Source organism: Heterodontus francisci, unplaced genomic scaffold (genome assembly GCF_036365525.1).
Source record: "Heterodontus francisci isolate sHetFra1 unplaced genomic scaffold, sHetFra1.hap1 HAP1_SCAFFOLD_400, whole genome shotgun sequence".
Classification (NCBI taxonomy): domain Eukaryota; kingdom Metazoa; phylum Chordata; class Chondrichthyes; order Heterodontiformes; family Heterodontidae; genus Heterodontus; species Heterodontus francisci.
Genome location: NW_027142281.1, coordinates 179,785 through 193,622, shown reverse-complemented (window position 1 = coordinate 193,622; position 13,838 = coordinate 179,785).

Here is a 13,838-nt window from a genome sequence, read left to right as displayed (position 1 = left end):
GGGGTCTGTGAGTGGAATCAGATATTTGCAAGCTACAGTACTGATCCCGTCAAGGGCTTGGAGTTAAATATATTAAATCAGTAAAACAGATCTCCTGGTCAAACCTGGATCAATGTGTCAATGGATGGGGCACAAACGGAACAGATTGAGAGTTATCTCAACATGTTACACTCAGTGCCTGGACGCAAACTGCTGATCTGGAGGGTTTCTAGGTGGGATGCGAGCCAGTCGCAATCCCAAATCCTCCTCCCTCCCTCTCTGCCAGGGAATAGACATCTCTCTCAGTCTGGAGTCTGTGGGTTGTGTGTTCTCAGTGTCTCTCAGTCTCAATCTTGATCACTTTCAATCCTCTGTTTTCTAAGCGGTATTTGTTTGCAATGGGATGTTTCTGAGAGGATGTCAGTGTAACTGAGATAGGAAACTCTGGGATCTTTCTGTACCTTTTCTTATGAATCACTTGTTTTGATTTATCCAATTTCCGTTTTCCCTCTCTACCTGGGAAAATGTGTTCTTACTTTGAAAAATGTCATGACAAGCTGTAAAGAGAGAGAGAGTTTTGGGATGAGAAATTTTATTGGACAGTATTTTCCTCTTCCTTCGAGAGACACCTTCACCCTGAAGCTGCATCAAATGGGTCTCTGTGCGTTTGTATCTGCTTATTACACTGAGAGTGAATTTCTTCTCCAGGAGCAGTGTTTTGATACCTCGGTTAAACGTGTTCCTGTTGGATTTCGGTCCTTGAGTTTTGAAAGTGGTTTCAAGCTTTGGTTAATTTCGACCTGGCCTTTCAATGTGACACAAACAGGTTACTTCAATATGCAGAATAGGGTGTTTCCACCCCGACGGAGAGGATATTGGAGCCATCAAGCGGAACATGTGCGAAGGTTTCTTATAGGTCCATAATAATGCATCTGTTTCCGGGGAGTGGAATTTCGTCAGTGTTTCAGTGAAATCCATGGCAGCCATTTTAAAATAAAAGCAAACCATGGTGGTCATTTGAAGTGTTAACTTCAGTGGCAGGGATGATATTTGACAAGCAGTGCAGCCATTTCAAGTGATATGCAATGTGGCATTCTTAATATGAATGCGTACAAACATTTTATGTGTCATGCAGTGGGACCATTTTAAGTGATATTTCAGGTCAGAGGCTGGGAATTTTGTGGTGACAAACCAACATCCATTCTCCCCAATGTCTGTCCGACAGCTTGAAGGCAAAAGTCAGGAGTGTGATGGAATGCTCTTCACTTGTCTGGATGGGTGCAGCTGCAACAACACTCAAGAAGCTCGACACCATCCAGGACAAAGCAGCCCACATGATTGTCACCCCATCTACAAACATTCACTCCCAACACCACCGACGCACAGTGGCAGCAGAGCGTACCATCTACAAGAAGCACTGCAGAAAGTCACCAGGGCTCCTTAGACAGCACCTTCCAAACCGGCGAACCCAGCCACCGTGAAGAACGAGGGCAACAGATGCAGGGGAACACCAGCACCTGAAAGTTCCCCTCCAAGTCACACACCATCCTGACTTGCAATTATAGCACCGTTCCTTCACTGTCGCTGTGACAACATCCTGGAGCTGCCTTCGGAACAGCACTCTGGGTGCACCTGCATCCCACACGGAATGTAGCAGTTCAAGTAGGCAGCTCACCACCACCTTTTCAAGGGAAATTCGGGATGGGCAATAAATGCTGGTCGATCCAGCGATGACCACATCGCAAGAATAAATAAAAAGAAGACATGTCATGCAGCCAATTTAATTAACACACATTGCGGTCATTTTCAGTGACATTTGATATTGCCATTTTAAATGATGTGCACGATGGCATATATAAGTGGTGTGCATACGACCATTCTAAGTGACATGCACAGCGTCGATTTTAAGTGATATGTAATGCGACCATTTAAAGTGAGATGCAGTGCAACCATTTAAGTGAGATGCAGTGTGGCCATTTTAAATTATATTCAGTGTGACAGGTTTGATTGATATGCAGTGCGATCATTGTATGTCATTTACAATGCGACCACTTTAAATGATCTGCAGTGCGATTATTGTAGGTGATATGTCGTGCAGCCATTTTAATTGATATTTGTTATTGCCATCAGAAATGATGTGCGCTGTGGCCCTTTTAAGTGGTATGCATACAACCATTCTAAGTGACATGTCGTGCGACCAGTCTAAGTGAGATGCAGTGCGGCAATTTTAAATGACTTGCCCTGCAACCATCTTAAGTGATATGAATTGCGACCATTTCTGGTGACATGCAGTGCAGCAATTTTAAGTGACACGCACTACAGCCATTTCAAGTGAATTGAAGTGCGACCATTTGAAGGGATATGAACAGCGGCCATTTTAAAGGATATGCCCCTCGACAATTTTAAGTGTCATGCCATATGTCGATTTTTGCTGATATGCAATGCAACCATTTTAAGTGAGATGCAGATAGACTATTTTAAATGGCATTTACAGCCGCCATTTTACGTGATATGCACTACCACCACTTTGAGTGATGCGAACTGCGACCGTTAATGTGACGTGCAGTGTGACTATTTGAACTGGCATGTATTACGGCCGTTTTAAGTGACTATCAGTGCAGCAATTTTATGTGACAAACAGTGCTGCCATTTTAAGTGGCATGCACTGTGGCCATTTTAAGTGGAATGCAGTGAGACCAATTGACGTGATGTAGCCTCTGGCCCTTTTAAATGACATGCACGGGCGCCATTTAATGTGATATGTTCAGCCAGCATGTGCAATGACATACGCTTCCGCCATTTTAAATGAAATGCATTAAGACCATTTTAAGTGATATGCTCAAGTCTATTGAAGTGTCATGCACTGTGACCATTGTAAAACGAGAGCAGTCCACAGCGTTCATTTTCAGGGTTTTCTGTGCACAGCAGTGAATGAATGAGATGCAGCGGGTTATAAATGAGTATAAGAGTTCATAAAGGATAATACAGGCTTATCAAGGATTATAAAGGATTATAAACAGTTACAAACGATTATAAACGGTTTTATACAACCATAAAGGATTATGAAGCTTCATAAAGAATTAATAAAAATTATGAACAGTTAAAAAGCTTATGGAGGATTGTACAAGTTGTAAGGGATTATATAGGCTACAAAGGAATAAAATGAGTTACAAATCGTCATAGCGCATTATAAAGGGTAAAAAGGGGGTGTAACGGTTGAGAAATGATTCTTCTTCTTCTTTTTTGGCCTCGTTTTCCCGGGAGACAATGGGTAAGCGCCAGGACGTGGTCAGTGGTTTGTGGTGCAGCGCCTGGAGTGACTTTCAAGGGCAATACTAGAGAGACAGACTCTTCCACAGGTGCTGCAGAAAAAATTGGTTGTCAGGACTGTAACACAGTTAGCTCTCCCCTTGCGCTTCTGTCTTTTTTCCTGCCAACTGCTAAGTCTCTTCGACTCGCCACACTTTAGCCCCCCCCCTTTATGGCTGCCCGCCAGCTCTGGTGATCGCTGGCAACTGACTCCCACGACTTGTGATCAATGTCACAGGACTTCATGTCGCGGTTGCAGACGTCTTTAAAGTGGAGACATGGACGGCCGGTAGGTCTGATACCAGTGGCGCGCTCGCTGTACAATGTGTCCTCGGGGATCCTGCCATCTTCCATGCGGCTCACATGGCCAAGCCATCTCAAGCACCGCTGACTCAGTATGTGTATAAGCTGGGGATGTTGGTCGCCTCGAAGACCACTGTGTTGGAGATGCAGTCCTGCCGTCTGATGCTAAGGATTCCCCAGAGGCATTGAAGATGGAATGAATTGAGACGTCGCTCTTGGCTGACGTACATTGTCCAGGCCTCGCTGCCGTAGAACAAGGTATTGAGGATACAGGCTTGATAAACTCGGACTTTTGTATTCCGTGTCAGTGCGCCATTTTCCAACAATCTCTTGGCCAGTCTGGACATAGCAGTGGAAGCATTTCCCATGCGCCTGCTGATTTCTGTATCGAGAGATAGGTTACTGGTGATAGTTGAGCCGAGATAGGTGAACTCTTGAACCACTTCCAGAGCGTCGTCGCCGATATTGATGGATGGAGCATGTCTGACGTCCTGTTCCATGATGTTCGTCTTCTTGAGGCTGATGGTTCGGCCAAATTCATTGCAGGCAGCCGCAATTCTGTCACTCAGTCTCTGCAGACACTCTTCTGTGTGGGACGATAATGCAGCATCGTCAGAAAAAGGGAGTTCCCTGATGAAGACATTCCGTACTTTGGTCTTCACTCTTAGACGGGCAAGGTTGAACAACCTGCCATCCGATCTTGTGCGGAGGAAAATTCCTTCTTCTGCAGACTAGAGCGCATGTGAGAGCAGCAGTGCACGAAAGATCCCAAACAGTGTCGTTGCAAGAACACAGCCCTGTTGCACACCACTCAGGATAAGAAAGGGGTCTGATGAGGCACCACTATGCTGAATTGTACCTTTCATATTGTCATGGAATGAGGTGATGATACTTGGTAGCATTGGTGGTCATCCGATCTTTTCTAGTAATCTGAAGAGACCACGTCTGCTGACGAGGTCAAAGGTTTTGGTGAGATCAATGAAAGCAACGTCGAGTGGCATCTGTTGTTCGTTGCATTTCTCCTGTCGCTGGCGAAGGGAGAACAGCATATCAATGGTGGATGTCTCTGCTGGAAAGTCACACTGTGCCTCAGGGTAAACACGCTCAGCCAGTTTCTGGAGTTTGTTAAAAAGACTCGAGCGAATACTTTCCCCACTATGCTGAGTAGGGAGATTCCACGGTAGTTGTTGCAGTCACTGCGGTTACCCTTGTTCTTATAGAGGGTGATGATATTGACATTGCGCATGTCCTGTGGTACTGCTCCCTCATCCCTGCACAGGTAAAGCTGTTCATGGAGTGCTGAGAGTGTAGCAGGCTTGGCACTCTTGATTATTTCAGGGGTAATGCCGTCCTTCCCAGGGGCTTTTCCGCTGGATAGAGAATCAATGGCATCACTGAGTTTCAATTTTGTTGGTTGTTCATCCAGCTCATCCATGACTGTCAGAGACAGGGCTGCATTGAGGGCGGCATCAGTGATAACATATTCCCGGGAGCACAGTTCCAGGTAATGCTCAACCCAATGGTCGATTTTCTTGCTTTGGTCAGTGATAATTTCCCCAGATTTAGACTTGAGGGGGGCGATCTTGATGGTTGGCCCAAAAGCTCTCTTAATGCCATGTTACATTCCTCTGATGTTTCCAGTGTCTGACGCCAGCTGAATACGACTGCACATGTGTTGCCAGTGGTCATTTGATCAACGTATGGCTGTTCTCTGTGCAGCCCTTCTGGCTACTTTAAGTGCTACGGATGTTAACTCGCTGGGAATTTCTTGTACTTCAACAGTGCAATGCATTAGCGGCTAGGACAGGTTCCAGCTCTTCAAAGTGAGATTGAAACCAGTCGACATTCTGCTTATCACGTTTGCCAAAGGTGGTCATTGCTGAGTAATATATGGCGTCTCTGCACTCCCCAGAGGAGTGTTTTTAAGGGTTTTTTCAAGTAAATTTAGAAACTTATGTTACAGCTGTGGATAAGAAATTGTTAGTGTTGGTGCGTGGGCGGCTCTTCTGTTTGGAGTGATGTAGCTTATTTGGTTTGAGTCTAACTTTGCTGCACACCAGGAAGTGGTCGTTGTCACAGTCTGCACTATGGAAGCTGTGTGTGACTTGGACGCTGTTTATTGAGTCTCGCTTTGTGATGATGAGGTCCAGTTGATGCCAATGACGTGATCTTGGGTGCCTCCAAGAAACCTGGTGATAGGGTTCAGTATGAAAGAATGAGTTGGTGATGCAGAGGTTGTGATAGGTACACAACTCTAGCTGTCTCTATCCATTCTCATGCATCCATCCAATGCTATATCCCCAAGGTAGGAGGGCCATGAGTCATGGTCGGCACTCACACTGGCATTAAAGTCCCCCAGCAAGAACAAATGTTTGGTATTGGGGATGCTACTAATGATATTATGGAGTTCCTCGTAGAACTGATCTTTAACTTCAGGTGGGGAGCAGAGTATTGTAGCGTAGATGCTGAGTACGTGCACTGGACCAGAGGTGGTGAGCAGTCGGATGGACAATATGTGTTACGAGCCATTTGAGGGTGGCTCTATCATGCTGAGCAAAGAGTATCTGATGGTGAAGACCACTCCAGGCTGTCCTGGTTCTTCAGGATCCCTACCCTGCCAGTAGAAGGTGTAGTCTTGCTCTCTTAGAGATCCGCTCGCAGGGGGGCGTGTCTCCTGAAGTGCTGCAATGTTCATATTGAGTCTACTGAGCTCGTTGTTAATGATGGCGGTCTTCCAAGTGTCGTTGATTTGTTAGGGCCTTCCGACAGGCTAGGACACATTGTTCTGACGTTCCAGCTTGCAAAACGAACGGCTGGTACCTTCTTTCCTTTTTTGTCGTGCGGTTTGGTGCAGGCAATGACCCTGAGCTCCAAGCACTCATTGAAGCAAGTGGACTGTGGTGGAACAGAATCTTATTGACTGGGTGCTGCCCGGTTTGAGGCGGACGGTAGCTGCACAGTGAGATGCGATGACCTCTCCCACCGACAAGCACAACCCGTGGCGCCCAATCTCTACACCAATTGAGCTGGACATACAACCCGGAACTGCTGCCTTCCATTTTGTTTTGGTAGCTGTGTGGTGGCGATGGAGTGACCTCTCCATGACGCGTGCCTGGGCGGATGTATGGAGGTTGTGAGTTGCCCAAACGTCAAAACCCCCTTCTCAGCCTTCCTAGTGGGGTCCAAAGGAATGCAGAGCACGACGTTTGGCATCAGTTTGGCTGCAGGAGCTGCCGGAAACATGCCAAATGTGATACACAACCGCCTTCGGTGTTCCGCTATGGATTTTATGTTAGGGTTTACTCCCTTAGCCTTGGCCTCTCCCGAGACGCCACAAGGCAGTGAGGTTGTTAGCTGCTATCCCTCAGCAGGGGCCTTTACAAGTAAACTGCGCGATTTCATGGAGGGAGAGGGAAGGGTTTGCGAAGGGGGAGGGGTGCGAGGAGGGAGGGGGTGCGAGGGGGAGTGTGTGCACGGGGGGAATCTAACAGATTACTGTCAAAACCGAGCCTGTTTGAGTTATTTGGCTTCAGTTAAAACAGCACTCGGGTCTCCACAATTAAGGAGTCCCAGATGAAGGTGGTTAAACTCAACCAGGGTTCCTGCTCTGTTGATGACTGTGCAGTGAATCCTGATTCATAGTGAATATGGGGTAAGGTCAAGAGAGTCTGCAAATCGACAGACATGCTGTAATCACAGTGAAGCGCGATGACAGGGCTTCCCTCAAAACCCTGCCAGCACTCCCTGTGATCGCGGAGATTTCTACTAGGAGCTGGACGGGGAGGAGCAGGTGGCCGGAGTGCCGATGAGGCGTTCGTTGATGATCAAAAACTCGATCCGTCCTCGGTCACCCTTCCGCCGTCACTGCTGGGAGGCGGGAGAGGAGCTCCATCGGGAGCTGGATGGCGACCCCGAGCGCAGCGTCAGCCTGGAGGACTCTGACACCGGGGAGGCAGTGAAGGCTGTGGGCTGGCCCGCTCACTAGGATCGCGACTCCCGCCGGAAAGATCCCCCTCCGCCCCTCGCAGACCCTTCCCTGCTCACCACACTTCCCGCGTCCCCCTCACCCTCTCACCCCCTTCCCAGCTCACCACTTCACCCTACCCCCTCTCCCCTTCCCCCTCCCTTTACCCCTCCCCTCCCACACGCACCCCTTCCCAGCTCACCACCTTTCCCCTCCCTCCTCCCCCTCTCACCCACTTTCCAGCTCACCCATTCACCCTCCCGCTCCCCCCTTCCCCCTCCCCCTGCCGCATTCTCTCGCACCCCGCGCACCCTTCCCATCTCACCCGCTTCCTCCTCCCTCCTCCCCCTTCCCGCTCCCCCTTCCTCCTCTACCCACCCCCTCCCCACCTCGCACCCCTTCCCCCTCACCCACCTCCCCCATCGCACCTCTGTCTTATTTAAACATTCGGTTTATTCACTCAAAATAATTTTCAAATAGGAACCATTTTAATGCTATAAGCGCTGACATAGTAGCCATTTAACACAAACTATATTGAAAGTATTTCATTCAGCATCTCAAATTGCCAAAAAGGAAAGTCCTGAAACTTGGGGAAACTTTCAAACTCTCAGGAACACCAAATGCATCATCAGCAATCACTCACCATCTCCATCTGCTGGTGTCCCTGTCTCGCTGCAGTTACTGCCCCCTCTCGCATCGCCATCTGCTGGTGTCCCTGTCTCACTGCAGTTACTTTCCCCCTCCGACCATCTCCATCTGCTGGTGTCCCTTTCTCACTGCAGTTACTGTCCTCCTCTCACCATCTCCATCCGCCAGGTGTCCCTGTCTCACTGCAGTTATTGCCCCTCTCACCATCTCTATCTGCTGGTGTCCCTCTCACACTGCAGTTACTGAGCCCCTCTCACCATCTCCATCTGCTGGTGTTCCTGCCCCACTGCAGTTACTGCCCCTCTCAACGTCTCCATCTGCTGGTGTCCATGTCTCACTGCAGTTACAGCTTACTGAGGGAAGCGAGAGAGGAAATAGCTGGGGCCTTAACAGTTATCTTTGCAGCATCCTGAAACACGGGTGAGGTCGCGGAGGACTGGAGAATTGCTAATGTTGTCCCCTTGTTTAAGAAGGGTAGCAGGGATAATCCAGGTAATTATAGACCGGTGAGCCTGACGTCAGTGGTAGGGACGCTGCTGGAGAAGATACTGAGGGATAGGATCTATTCCCATTTGGAAGAAAATGGGCTTATCAGTGATAGGCAGCATGGTTTTGTGCAGGGAAGGTCATGTCTTACCAACTTAATAGAATTCTTTGAGGAAGTGACAAAGTTGATTGATGAGGGAAGGGCTGTACATGTCATATACATGGACTTCAGTAAGGCGTTTGATAAGGTTTCCCATGGTAGGCTGATGGAGAAAGTGAACTCGCATGGGATCCAGGGTGTACTAGCTAGATGGATAAAGAACTGGCTGGGCAACAGGAGACAGAGTGCAGCAGTGGAAGGGAGTTTCTCAAAATGGAGACGTGTGACCAGTGGTGTTCCACAGGGATCCGTGCTGGGACCACTGTTGTTTGTGATATACATAAATGATTTGGAGGAAAGTATAGGTGGTCTGATTAGCAGGTTTGCAGACGACACTAAGATTGGTGGAGTAGCAGATAGTGAAGGGGACTGTCAGAGGATACAGCAGAATATAGAGAGATTGGAGAGTTGGGCAGAGAAATGGCAGATGGAGTTCAATCAGGGCAAATGCGAGGTGATGCATTTTGGAAGATCCAATTCAAGAGTGAACTATACAGTAAATGGAAAAGTCCTGTGGAAAATTGATGTACAGAGAGATTTGGGTGTTCAGGTCCATTGTTCCCGGAAGGTGGCAACGCAGGTCAATAGAGTGGTCAAGAAGGCATAAGGCATGCATTCCTTCATCAGACGGGGTATTGAGTACAAGGGTTGGCAGGTCATGTTACAGTTGTATAGGACTTTGGTTCGGCCACATTTGGAATACTGCGTGCAGTTCTGGTCGCCGCACTACCAAAAGGAGGTGGATGCTTTGGAAAGGGTGCAGAGGAGGTTCACCAGGATGTTGTCTGGTATGGAGGGCGCTAGCTATGAAGAGAGTTGAGTTTCAGTGCTTTATCTCTAAACTAAAACTAAGATTAGGATTATTTTCATTAGAAAGGCGGAGGTTGAGGGGGGAGCTGATTGAGGTGTACAAAATCATGAGAGGTATAGACAGGGTGGATAGCAAGAAACTTTTTCCCAGAGTGGTGGTTTCAAATACTGGGGTCTCTCGTTCAAAGTGAGAGAGGAAAAGTTTAGGGGGGATATGCGTGGAAATTTCTTTACGCAGAGGGTGGTGGGTGCCTGGAACGCGTTGCCAGTGGAGGTGGTAGATGCGAACACGATAGTGTCTTTTAAGATGTATCTGGACAGATACATGAATTGGCAGGAAGCAAAGAGATAGACCCTTAGAAAATAGGCGACATGTTTTGATCGAGGATCTGGATCGGTGCAGGCTTGGAGGGCCGAAGGGCCTGTTCCTGAGATGTAATTTTCTTTGTTCTTTGTTCTTACAGTCCCCTCTCACCATATTATTTAATAAACCTTCGTCTCTTTCTATTATTTCACTAATTTAACAATGAGATTGAGAGGGTATTTCACCGCCTTCTTCAGCTCCTGTCTGAATTTAGTCTGGGTCACAGTGTAAATACATGTGTTGGTGCAGGAACTGATAATTTGCAGCATCTTTGATGTGTGATCTGTGATAAAGTGAGGGTCAGTGTTGGAGGAATAATCCTGGATATCTGCAATTCGCACATAAATGTTAAACACAACCAGTGTCATCCATAACAGTATAAAAGTGCCGGATATACTGAAGAGTAAAATAATTGATTTCCTGCGATTCTCGATCTCTGGGTCCTTGTGAGTTGCTCCATTGCTGTGACGCCGGAATCCCCTGCGGACTTTACTGGAGACTAAAATCTGTCTGACAGTCAGAACATTGAGCAGCAAAATCAGAAAGACCGGGACACAAGGGGTTAAAATGAGGTCAAACAATTCAAATGCTCCCCATATGGGGGAAGTATAGAAGCTCAGTTTATGAACACAACCCATGGGAACACTATCAATAATGTAACGTTGTTCCAGTGTAAAGTACCAGGGGAGAGACTCTAAACAGCCCAGCACACTCACTGTTCCTACAACCACAGCCGCCGTTTTCTCGCTGCAATATTTTGCTTTCAGCTTCTCACAACAAATGGCCACAAATCGATCAAAGGTGAAAGTGACTGTGAGCCAGACAGAAACAATTATGGCTACGGAAAGCAGAACTTGAATGAGAGAACACACTGCTGTCATTCTCAGGAATGAATACGGGAAATAAATTAAAACAATCCAGTGCAATATTGGGCCAGTGATAACGACCAGGAGATCAGACACAGCCATTCCCACCAGGTAGACAGTGATGCATTTGGAGAGACCGCACTTTCCTCGAGACAGGATCACAATCGCCACCAAGTTAACTGGAAGAAACAGAAAAGGAAGCCGAGAAATTACTGATCAGAGCTTGAGACAAAGCAGCAGTTTGACAGTATCTGGGCTGAAATTTCCAGCTTTGTTGCTGTATCGAGCAGTGAAAACTGATTCATTGATCAGGGCAGTGCTTTGTCACAGTGAAATGTTTGAAAACACAGTTATTAATAATGAATTGGGACATTGATATGGAAAGTGAATAAAGTCAGCGCCGGATCTAGTGGAAATACAGCGTGAGGAAGCAGTGAAAGTGGGGAAATGAGAAGGGGCTTTACAGAGACGGAATCCAATGGGTTAATTGGGAACTTGTGTCCAGACTGTTGGTTGGGAAGGTTTGGGGAGAGCGGGATGTGTAGCTGGTTTGTTGCTCTGGCTTCGGGTACCGACAGGGACTGTTCCCAAATGGGAAAAGGCTGAAAACTGCAGCGCTGACTTAGAGTATCATCCATGATCTCGAATGGTGGAGCAGGCTCAGAAGGCTGACTGGCCACCTTCTGCTGCTATGTTCCTGTATTCCTATCAGGTTGGAAAAGGCAGCTGGAGGTGCAGCCTGTGAGCGTAATTGGGAGGGAGAGAAGGAAACGGACACGTTGGAGCAGGAGGGGAGACTGGAGCAGATGTTTTGGAAAGTGGATAAACTGAAGCAATGGATGAGGAGACTAAGGATTCAACACAGTGAGAGGAGAGGCTGAGATTCACAGGGAGAGACTGCAGCAGAGTGTTAGAGGAAATCTAATCTCTCGATCCCGGTAATACAACTCAATTCATACATTCAAACAATAATTCCTGTGGTTATTGGTGTTGGAGAACAGCTCATTGTTTATACAATATAGTCAATATATTTAGTTTGTACAGGCAATTAAATATAAATTTAAATATATTTCTGATATCAAACTCGCTCTTTATTGAATTCAGCAGTCACAGAGATTTTAAAGTGCAGTATTTAAATAATGAATTGCCATCAATGAAGAACTGATTCTATTCTAGTTTATTGAGTCACTAAGTAAGGAATAGGAACTTTCTACCAAACAAAATGAGGACCTGACAGAAATCCACACAGAGGTTCAAGTCCAAAAGGAAAATAAACACAATCTGGCAACAGACAACTTCAACTCACAGTTTTTCTCACTAATTGTTCTGGACATTCCAGCACGTTATGATAGTGAATTATTCATATTGCTGCTTCTTTCTCTTTCTCTACTTTTGCTTATCTCTTTCCGTCGGTTTTCTTCTCCCTGCTCCTTTTCACCTTCCCTATCTCACTGGAGTACTCACACTCTGCAAACTGTTACTTAATTCTACATATCACACATGATTGATTCCTAACATTCTGCACCTGTGTTCTGTTCGCCAGCACCAGGTTCAATGATTCTCCTCTCAGAGGCAGTTTGTTCAATGGTGAAACCTCTGTGAATAATTTAATGTGTCTACAGAACACCCAACTTTCCACCTGTTCACCTCCACCCTTCACTTCATCTACAATGCATGGGATAAACAAGATCGAAAGCTACTTCCAGTCAAACTTCACCATCATTGAAATTCCTTCTCCTGAAATTATAAAGTAATCTGTTAGAATGTGGGATTGTTTAATTGATAAAAAAACAACATCAGCACTGCAGATGATAATCTACAGATAAATGGAAACACTCTTGATTCCAACTAATAGAATGTAAACCAATAAAACATCACATCAATACTTTCTGTTTCACAATGCAGTCCAGTGACAGTGAAGGTTCCACAGTGAAGCAGCGAAGGAGATGTGAAAGTGTCAGCAGCAAACTCAATTCAATAGCCATACCTCTGAAGAAGTGTCCGACATACACAGAATGAAACAATATTTGATAACAGTGATAACCAATAAATACATTGAAATCCCAGTTAGACTGAGCCATATTATTGGGGAGGGAGGAAGTTGTGCTGTCCCCTTGTAACATTGACAGCGTGAGATATCTCATCATCAATCAATGAAAAAAAACATGCATAAAAATATTCCAGGACCGGTTGGATCCACATCATGAAACCGTTTAAAGCTCCTGATGGTCTGATTATTGATGCTAAAGGAGATGCTTGATTTGAATGCAGTCAATACACAGAATAATCCAGTAACTATGCAACGGTTACCAAAACCAATACCATCAAAGACATAATACAACTCCTGCAGGACTGAAAGAGTAGACAATGAGGAGATTCTATCAGTAAATTGCTGGAAAAGAACAGGTGGCTGTGTAACACGCACAGTGAGAAATAATACCGAGGACAGCAGCACAATTAACGTTGATGTACACCATTAACAGCTGAGATACTGGCTTACCGGGAACTCCAATTGCTGCAAGTACCGGATAGTAAATTAATATGAACTGAATGAATACTGGAGATCCCATTTCTGTGAGAAGCGGAGACTTCTGTTAGCCAGGAATCCACAGCTCCAGCAGGCACTCTGAGCTGATTAATTCTAATGGGTCCTGATTTATACAGGCAATACGTCTCCACTGACACAGTTATACCCCTGATCATTGCTATTAGTTACACTCTCCTGAACAAACACATTGCATCAGCAGCTTTGACTCTGATGTAAATAATGTGGCGGATAAAACACAATCATTTCAATGTCAATGACATTTTCTGAGTAAGACCTCTCTCGGAAATAAACCTGAAATCTGCACTTTTACGGGGATGGATGTGACAATTGTGAGAGGCGTCATTTACATATTCTATATTATTGTATTGACCTTGTTCACTCCTGAATGTTCTATTGTAAAT